This window comes from Rhinatrema bivittatum, chromosome 4 (assembly GCF_901001135.1).
Source record: "Rhinatrema bivittatum chromosome 4, aRhiBiv1.1, whole genome shotgun sequence".
NCBI lineage: Eukaryota > Metazoa > Chordata > Amphibia > Gymnophiona > Rhinatrematidae > Rhinatrema > Rhinatrema bivittatum.
Window position 1 is genome coordinate 127,901,752 of NC_042618.1, and position 10,027 is coordinate 127,911,778.

At 44.3% G+C, this 10,027-nt stretch overlaps 1 long non-coding RNA gene across 1 annotated transcript in view; it reads left to right on the forward strand.

Moving 5' to 3' along the window:
- The window catches only part of LOC115089394, a 68,277-nt gene extending 59,195 nt beyond the window's left edge, over positions 1-9,082 (forward strand). The window contains exon 4 of the long non-coding RNA XR_003856084.1: positions 8,926-9,082. This is a non-coding gene — a long non-coding RNA (uncharacterized LOC115089394). The remainder of the gene's footprint in view (positions 1-8,925) is intronic.
- The last annotated feature ends 945 nt before the right edge of the window (positions 9,083-10,027 follow it).

The following is a 10,027-nucleotide window of genomic DNA, read 5'->3' on the forward strand; positions in this document are numbered from 1 at the left end:
TTCCCATATATTCTTTTCTGTCAATGGGGTTGCATATATCTATGCTCATGTAGATTAGCATTGGTTGTACATCAGGGACTTTTTTAATGAACAGCAAACTAAGGCCTGGATTTATCAAAAATGCACTAAATATTGCATGCGATAGGAAAAGGGGTGTGTTTTATGGTAATAGCCTATTTATCGCAAAGTGTGTTATCTTAGCTCTTCACATAGGTATTACCACAAAGTGCAATAACTTTTTCACACTTTGTGGTAAGTACCACAATTGTTGCAATTCCTACCTACAACCACTAGAGAGAGAGAGAGGAGGGCCCGGTAGAGCAGTCCCAACAAACTAGGTTGAGGAACATTGTACAAATCTCATCTTTGGGTGAGTTTTCTCACTCCGTAGGACATCAAATCTTAACAAGAGTGTACTGTTCTGTTCGTATGTGTTGTGCCCCACTGTTGTTCCACCTTACCCATCTTCTCGCAGTTTTCTAGCACCTCCTCAGGGTACGTCCCCATTTTACCTAAGTCCATATTTCTGAAATCTAAAACTTGGATCTTTATGTGACTTCTCTCCATCTTGTCTGCTATATTGAACTATACCGTCTAATGATCACTGGGGCTTAGGTAAGCACCTACTTGGATATTAGAGACATTATTTATTATTTGTTTGTTTGTTTAAAACTTTTATATACCGTCGTTTAGTCATGCACCATTACAATGGTTTACAGAGAGGCACATACATTCATGATTGGGTAAAAATCTCTAACAAAGTGCCAATAACATTTCGGTTACATGTTTTACTAATAAAATTAAATGATAGGTGACATGGATCTTGTCCATTTATATGGCTCCAGGGGTAACCATACAATTATTGTACTTTATACTGATTATCTATATTCTTAGTAGTTAATTTGGAGAAAATAATAAAATATGCAAAAATGCATCTGGTGACTTTGTGCTGTGTGTTGAAGTTCATTTGCCTGTTTGTTTATATGTCTTATTCTCCGCTCTCCACTGTACCCCCATTTGTAAGCACTAACTCAAAGTATCACGCCCTATCTCATGGCCTCTATCATTATTTGTTGAGTAGAGCCCCTTGAATGGCATCCACTATTTCTCTTCTTCTTGTGGATTCTAAAGAAACTGCTCTAAAGCTATTACATTGCTCATTAAATATTTGCAGCATGCTTGTTATTTCACAAAAGAAATTGCAGAAACATTTAGAACTATGGATCTCCTTGGAAATTCAGGTTTATCTGATTAAGAAGATTTCCAGCACAAATTTGTTATATACCGTATGTAAAGAAAACTCTTTGGCAAGCTGCATCTTTTGCATAATGTGGTACATTTTCAAGAAGAGTGCTTGAACAACACCAATACCCATGGGCTGAAAAGCAACTGAGATGTATTCCAAAATACTCTACTTCATATGTTTGTGTTTTGCTATAGGGGTTTTGAATTAGACTGTGTTAGACTATAAGGATATGCTTTGATTAGATCCATGCTTTTTAAATTGGGATAATAGTTAGGGGGTAAATCAGCTTGGGTATCCAGAGTCACATTAATTTTGACTTAAAAAGGGATTGATTAGATTTGCATTTCTTTGATCTGATTCACCAAATCAGCTTCAGTCCTGACTTGACTCTACTTCATGTTCTTAAAAAGGGTCAGCAAGATAAGACAGAAAACTTTTTGGAGTTATATAAGTGTTGGTAACTAATTTTAGGGTTGTTTTTTTTTGTGAGAAGTACTCCCACAAGTGAGTTCAACTCAATTACTACATACTAGAATTCTTACTAAAGACACAGCAGAAAATACAGAAAGTTTTTAATACAAATTACGTGTGATATTATTTCTTGGAAATTGTCCAACATGGGAGGCCTCTGCACTGAAGCCCCATGCTAAAAATGTTTTAGTGCGCACTCTAAAATATTTTCCTAATGGGCAATATTGTAACTTTTTTGCATACCCACTAACATTCAGTCTCGCTATGAAGGTGTGCTAAATTACTATGCAAAATCCTGCATGCTAATCAGCTCAACATGAAGGGCTGGTTAACACTGGGGATGAGTTCATTCCTTGCAAATACCCCCCACCCCCCTGATATGAAACATCTTGCATTCTTGCCCCATAACTCCTCACCATCATGAGAGGTAAGGGATTGCGAGAAGTCAGCCATCACCTTTATAGGCTTGGTCTATTCACCTCAGAAAGAAATGAATAAACCAAGCCCTATTCAGAACTCAATTCTTATACTATGACATTTTTATGCTACAATGTCCTTTCCACTGAAAAATATTTGCTTCTTGTGTAAAAGCTATACCTTTCAGGTATGTTAATTTCTTTATTCTATCTTTTTTTTCCTCTTCTCAACTATATATATAATTGGGTCCTTTCCTTAGGTCTCATGTCTTAGGGCTTTTGGTGCAGGTACTGCATGATGAAAGCCTTTCCCTGGACTACAGTTATTCTATCTTTTTTTTTCCCCAAAGGTATGACCTCCAGAACTAGAAACAATTACTTCAGAAGAGGTCTCACTAATCACTTGTACAGAGGCATTATTACAGCTTTTCCTGCTGGTTTTCCCTCTCCTTAACTACTCATCGTAGTTAAGCCAGACAAATCCTTCGGGCACTGAATGGCTGCTGACAATCATGTCTAAATAGGGCCACGTGGCCAGGTGCTGAGAAGGATCAGCCCTGCCCGCTATCGATGCCAAGCGAGCTAAGTAATGCACCCAATTGTTAATGTGACTCATTATCTTCCTAGGGCCAGCTGGGGATTTGTGCTGCCTAGGCCTTTTCCTTGAGTCATCTTGCTTCCTGCATGATTCTAGCAAAATAAAGATGTCTACATACTGACGGCGTCTAATCTGGTGCCTCAAGTATTGGATATCATCCTGCCACAGCTGCTTGGTGGTGTTTTGAATTGGAAGGCTCATGTTTGCTGTGGCTATGTTCCCTGATCCGCAGACACCAAAGACCCCCTGAAAGCCAAAAGAGGCAGATGAGGACACCGACAACCAGAGAACTCTGAGCTGTGAGAGCACCTTCTGCCCTTGAGTATGTGCTTATGTCCCAAAAAGCCCAGTGTATGGTTTTGCCATGCTGATAGATTCACCCTCCACCTGTGTGGATATTGACAGGTCCATGGGAGGCTCAATGGCTGGGTTTCAAGTTGAGGGCATCTCTGGATCTGTAGCGCCCCCTGCTGCCGGGACCATCACTGGATCTAGGTATACCTCCCCATGTGGCAATGGGATGACAGCGGTTGACCGAACTTGCGGGCCTGGGTACTGAGACCATGAGGCTGTCATGGGAGCCCAGGACCCCGGTGTTGGGATGGGCCCACTGGGCCAACCCTATGATGGGAGGTTAGGATAAAAGAAGAGGGGCCCTGAGCTAGATAATGGCAAGCACCACCTGGGGCATAGTTTCCAGTGGCCTCCAGGCTGGGGGCATGACCAGCTGGTGCTGGATAGGGAGCACTGGGTAACTGCTCAGTTGAGTTCCCCCAACTGGACCCCACCCACTCCCCGGCAGGGGTAAGACTTCCGCGGTGGGGCCATTCTTGGTCACCCAGAACAGGCATCCATGCCAACAGCTAGAGAGTCGATTGCTGAACCCATGGGTTGCTGTCACCTACAGGCTTCATCTTCCCGCTCGGCCCATGCCCTGCTCCCCCCACTGTGCTCAAAGCCATGTGCTGCATCTCCTCCTCATGTATGCCCTTAGCAGTGGTGCTGGACTGACCACCTCTTCCTCCTCAGCGGCCCGCTTGACCCGCCCCATTTGCCTCTGCCATGAGAAGGAGCAACAGGCAGTACACTCACTGATTCCTCAGCATGTAGGGCTACCCCAGCAACCACCTTCCGACAGCCTGATGGACTGAGGACATCGATTTGGATATGTGGGGTATGGTTGCTCTAACTCCTGCACCCTTGTTTGCATAGCCAATCAAGTGAGTCTGTATATTTAATTTTTTTTTTTTTGTTATGTGTGTGCAGGAAGGACAAAACATTGTGTGCCCTCTCTCTTCTGTAGTCCGATTTCACTTTTTTTTTTAATGCCCAATTGCAGCCAATGAAAGCCAATCCTCACTGAATGGTAACTTTTCTTTATTAATTAATATGAGCAGGGCAAGCTAAGGAAGGGGGGAAGCATTCACCATTAAGCAGGCAAGCAGCTGTGGAGTCAGGAAACAAAGAGTCAGCCTCACGGGCAGTCAGTTCGAGCTCCCTGTGCTCCCCATATGGCCCCACCCCCCAAACTTTAAATCACCCCAATGGGCATCACTGCAGGGCCCATTAGCCCACACCTACTTCCTTCACACTGCCTCCCAGCCCGCCCATTAGCCTGGCTCACCCCAGACTCCTCCCATCCGCACCAAGGCCCTTCTCTTTGGCTGATACTGCGCATGCTCAGAGGCATCAGCACAGTGGTGTCACACCGGGTGCAGCCACTGTAATGATGACCTCAGTGGCGTGATGCGACATCATCCCTGAGGCTGGGGACGACTCCACCCTTCAGCTGTATGGTAAGTGTGCAGCTCTGTCCCCCCCCCCCACACACCACACTCCATTTGCAATGCCTGGTTACAAACCGGGGTCCGCACACTAGCATGGTGTCTTTTCTTTGTGTGATGTAGTGGTATTATTTGCTGTTTAATAAAACAAAACGGAAGTTGTTCAAGCATAGCCACAGGTGAGAAACAAAAGGAGTAACAAGACTGTTCACAGTTTTATCAAGATAGTATTGACTATAAGGCAATCAAATAAACAAACCCCGGTTACTTTATCTTTGACAGCGATATCATAAGACATCTAGTATCTGTATCATACAATTCTTTTATGTGATATACTTTAGGTTTAGACTAGGTATAAATTAGTTTAAATGATTAAACATTGTGGTAAAAAATCGAGATACAACTGTTTTCTATCACTTTAGCAGTGCATACACAATGCTTTTAAAGACTATGCTGGGATGAGTTTATAAGCTGCTATAAGCTTTTCTTATTTAAGGAACTGTGGTTTTTCTAAGAGGAGAAAGCACAAAATGCTTATTGGGATAATATAATTTTATCTGCCACACATACAGGTAATCTTGCATTTGTTATTGCAAATAAATGTAATTTTGACAATTTAATAATCAGTTTATAGTTTGCTACATATGAAATACATAATTGATGAAATAACACAGGATATTTTGTTTTTTACTTCCATCTACATTTTGAATGTACATGACCTATTAAAAACTATTGTGTTAAAAATAGAAAATAAAAAGTTATGAAATTATTACACACTAACATAACACACACTCTATTGGTAATTTTTATTACATACTAGCTGTACCTGGCCACGCGTTGCTGTGGCTCAGTCTGGTTAAATGGAAAAGAAAGAAAAGAGAAAGTGCAATTTCGAATATGGTTAATTTCACAATGCTGTTGGTATACAGTATTGTGGGTATACAGTATTGTGGGTATACAGATATAGAGATTGTCTGGTTTGCCAACTCTAGAACACGCAACATATACGGGTAGATTTTCAAAGGGGTATCGAGCCGTTCACTCCCCGAAAACCTACCCCAAAAACCCCCCCCCTGCACGCGCCGAGCTATTTTGCATAGGCTCGGCTGCGCGCCGCAAGCCCCAGGATGCGCGTAAGTCCCCGGCGCTTGCATGGAGGGGCGGGTCGGGGGTGGGTGTCGGGGGCGTGCCCGGAGTGACGCGGCATTTTGGGGGCGGCACCGCGGGCGTGGGTTTCAGCCAGGGGGTGTTCCGGGGCGTGGCCGCGGCCTCCAGACCAGTCCCGGGACCGGAACATTGGAGTGGGGCAGCTGGCCGGCACGCGCAAAGTTACGCCTGCTTCCAGCCATTGGTCAGCCCCTGTCACATGGCCATCGGCGCCATCTTGTGCTCCTACCATGTGACAGGGGCTGTCCAATGCACCGGTAGCCCCTGTGACATAGTAGGTCAGAGGCTATCGGCACCATTTTGAGCGAGGCAGGCCAGACAGCCCACCAGCAGGGAGGAAGAACTCCCTCGCAGGGACCCCGCTGGACCGTGCCAGATTTAACGTTTTTTGACAATAAATCGGGGGGAATTTGTATTGTATCGTGCACTCTAACGATTTTTGACGATTTAAAAATTATTTGACAATTTTTTAAAATCGTCAAAAAACAATTCACATCCCTAATTTCTACCCATATAGATTCTACTGAGCATTTAGTCTCTTGTATTTTCTTTATCCCTGTTGGAACTCTCTACCCTCCAGAGCATAAAGTGCCACACCCCCCACCAAGCCGATCTTTCCTATCATTTCGATATAATTTGTACCCTGAGATAGCACTGTCCCATTGATTATCCTCCTTCCAACCAAGTCTCTATAATGCCAATTATGTCAATCTCATCCTTTTTTATTTTTCAATAGGATAATATATCTAATTGCACTGGACAAATTTGAATAACTGGACCAAAAATACTAACACAGAAATACATGACTTCAGATACTGTAGCCAATTAACTGAATCATTTCAAACTATTTAAGGAACTTCTGAATCAAATAATTTACATATGTTCCAGTTCATTGTGTCTAACATGCAAAGTGGAACAAGGCAGAACGTGATAATTTGTCCAACTCGATACTCAGTTTGCAATAATTCCTTTTTTATTTAGCATACCTTTCACACTAATTATTGCAAAGCAAAATATAATAAGGTTAACCTGAATATATGAGAAAAGGTTAATTAAGTTACAGTACATGAATGCAAAATAATCAAATTATTATTTAGGCAATGCTTATAGAGACAGAAGCTTGAATAAAAGGAAATACACTGCATCCCCCCATGGCTTGTATTTATTATTCATACTGAATTAGTTATGGGCCTGGGGCTCAGTGACCTGAAAAGAAGTGCTTAAGTCTAGATTCCACTACTCTGCTTGGTATCAGTTAATTCAGCAAAAATGCTACCACACTCTGTCTCATTTTGTACTTTGTTTCATCTGCATAGTACTTTTACCCAAAGCACACAGTTACAAGGGACAGATACAATGGACCAGGGCAGAGATTCTGTGAAACCTAATTTTATTCTCTCTGAAAGGAAATGTCACTAAGTGCTGGACTGAGCACTTTAAGCTGGAATTCAGCCATGACAGTAGGATGAATGCAGTTATACATCTGTAAAACTGTCCCAGGATCTTTATTTCGCAGAGCAGCCAAGACCTCAGTTGGTCAAATCGCAAATATTGCACGCTCAGCAGTTTAGTGCCCTCCCCACCACCATCATGCTGGGATACTGGGTCTGTACTAGCTCAGAGGGCTCTGAATATGTTAGTAACATTTTTCAAAAATCTTTGTGATAACATGAATATCCAGCACCATCCATTTCACTCCACCCATCCTCTTATACAGAACAAACTATTCCAACAAAATGCAGACAATCCTTGGAGGTCAAAAAGCTGCAGCTTATTAACACATAGCAGTATCTGAGCAGCAACAACCAATAACTACTGCAAAATCTTGTTGTCTCCCCCCCCCCCCCCCCCCCCCCCCAAAGTCTACGTCTCTCTGCCACGACCCAGCAAGATACAAATGTTATGGTTTTGAAGTGTTTGGTAGATTCTTAGGTGCTGCGGAGATGGCCACTCCCATGGGGAGGAGCCCCACGGGGAACTACAGTACCAGGCTAGACTCAAATGCACAAACACAGAGATAGTTTTATTATACAGCTTGTAGAGTTCACCAGAGTCGGCAGTAGTGAGTAGATTCCTACAGCAGCAGTCTTGGGTCCTCAGCTGAGGAGACCCGTCCCACAATGGTGGTGTAGGGAACTCCAATGCAGGTTGCCAAAGAGGAGCTGTAGGAGAGACAGCCTGATAGATGTTGGATTACTCACAACTCTTGTAGCTGTAATGGTAGAGTTGCCAGCAGGTAGAAGTAATGGTAGCAGGCACCAAGGTAGACAACACAGGCCCTCGAGGAGTGAGTACCTGGATACTGGATAGGCACCTGGAAAGAAGCAAAGGGCCCCCGAGGAGCAGGGTACCCAAGTTAGTAGAACCCCGGAGGGTAGAGAGAGAGAGAGAGAGCTTCCAGCGGCAGCAGAAAGTGGCAGAGTAGCTAGACCGGAGAGTCCAATCGTTGCTAACTCAAAGTAAGTCAGCAAATGAGCAGGTAAATACCCAAACAGAGGTGGGGAACTTCCGAGGCCGTCCTGGGTAATTCTCACACTGGCTCCTTTAAAACGACAGCTGACATCGCCAAGCACGTCTAGGCGATGTCAGGGGTGGAGCTTTGGCAGCGGCAGCGTCTCAGCCACGAGGGAAGGCCTCTTGGTCTTGAAGCAGGCCCGAGGGAAACCAGCCGCATCCTCCAACCCCGCCTCGGCAGCCCCAAGACCAATGAGCCGCTGCAGAGGTGGGTGAAACAGGCTCGACCCCAGCCTCCAGAGTCGAGGAGCATAACAGCAAATATATAATTATTCATCATTGCACAGAGAGGGGGTGTATCTCTGCCATAACCAGCAAGGTGCCCATGCCAGGAGTGACTTAACCCAATCACTCCGAACACTACTTCTGGATCCAAACCCGCAAGCTGTAAACAAACCAGACCACATTGAAAAGGTGAAATGAGAACCAAATTCAAAGCAGTGATTGAATGGAGACTCTTTTTCTGAATGGTTTAAGATTGTAACCAATCAATGTGAAGTGCAATTTATTCTACTTTTGATTGCTTCCCATGTTAATTTAAATAATCTGTTTTCATAAAAAGTTGGCAAGACTGCATCAGCTTGAGCCTTTATTTAAGGATTTGAAGAGTGGTATAGCTCTAGAAGAAGAGATTTTGATTCATGAGTCTATAAAATGATGAACGTAGATATATTTAGATAAGACATATCATATATTGGTGAATATTTTCAACTTTGTCTTTCTGTTTAGGAGAAGCCCTGAAGTAACTTCATGAGAAATGCTGGCCAATGTGACTTTTGTTGGTCTTACAGCTGGGGTCTATTTGAAGGAAGATGGAAATATGGAACTTTAATTTCCAGATAATTTAATATGGAACATCTAAGCAATCATAACCAAAACAGCATAAGCCTATCCTATTTAAATGATAATTAAAAATCATAAGAAAATAACTCAGAAGTTTCGTATGATTTGTACTAATAAATGATTTATAAAGGAGGTTTTTCTCTGACCAGTGATTAATAGAGATGTGAATTGTGTCCTCGATTGTCTTAAACGATCGATTTCAGCTGGGAGGGGGAGGGAATCGTATTGTCGCTGTTGGGTGTTTAGAGTATCGTGAAAATCGTTAAAATCGTGAACCGGCACACTAAAACCCCCTAAAAAAACCCACCCCGACCCTTTAAATTAAATCCCCCACCCTCCCGAATGCCTTAAATTACCCTGGGGTCCAGCGGCGGTCCGTAGCTAAATCGGGGGAAGGGGGAGGGCAGGAAAACCGGCACACTAAAACCCACCCCTGACCCTTTAAATTAAATCCCCCCACCCTCCTGAACCCCCCCAAATGCCTTAAATTACCCTGGGGTCCAGCGGCGGTCTGAAACGGTCTCCTGCTATTGAATCGCGTTGTCTTCAGCCGGCGCCATTTTGCAAAATGGCCGCCGCCATTTTGCAAAATGGCCTCCGCAAAATGGTGGCGGCCATAGACCCAACACGATTCGACTGCAAGAGGGTCGTTCCGGACCCCCGCATGGACCTTTTGGCAAGTCTTGTGGGGGTCAGGAGGCCCCCCCAAGCTGGCCAAAAGTCCCTGGGGGTCCAGCGGGGGTCTGGGAGCGATCTCCTGCCGCGAATCGTTTTCCGTACAGAAAATGGAGCCGGCAGGAAATCGACTGCAGGACAATCGTTCAGCGAGGGTTCCGGACCCCCGCTGAACGACCTCCTGCACTCGATCTCCTGCCGGCGCCATTTTCCGTACGGAAAACGATTCGCGGCAGGAGATCGCTCCCAGACCCCCGCTGGACCCCCAGGGACTTTTGGCCAGCTTGGGGGGGGCCTCCTGACCCCCACAAGA